We start from the raw sequence: 304 nt of genomic DNA, 5'->3' as shown, positions 1-304 counted from the left end.
CACAAACGTACAGTCTTGCTTAGTTTTTTCAAAAAAAGGGGCTGTTATATTAAGAAAAAGGGAGGGGCGGATTTACAAGGGCCATATTCGCATGGCTGACACGTGGAATCGCTTGAGGGACATTCCAAAAAGAATCCTAGGATGCAAGGCCAATTGGCAAGCGCGGCGCACGTGAAGGCATGTGCGCCGCGTGTGAGGGGGGTGGTCTCTTTGCATGGCGAGCCGAGCCTGAGCTTTCATTGCACAGACGTACAGTCTTGCTTAGTTTTTGTTTTGCTGCTGTAACGTTCCATTATATCTTAGA

This window comes from Cibotium barometz, chromosome 1 (genome assembly GCF_041138505.1).
Source record: "Cibotium barometz isolate CiBa-2024 chromosome 1, ASM4113850v1, whole genome shotgun sequence".
Classification (NCBI taxonomy): Eukaryota; Viridiplantae; Streptophyta; class Polypodiopsida; order Cyatheales; family Cibotiaceae; genus Cibotium; species Cibotium barometz.
This window is presented reverse-complemented; position numbering follows the sequence as displayed.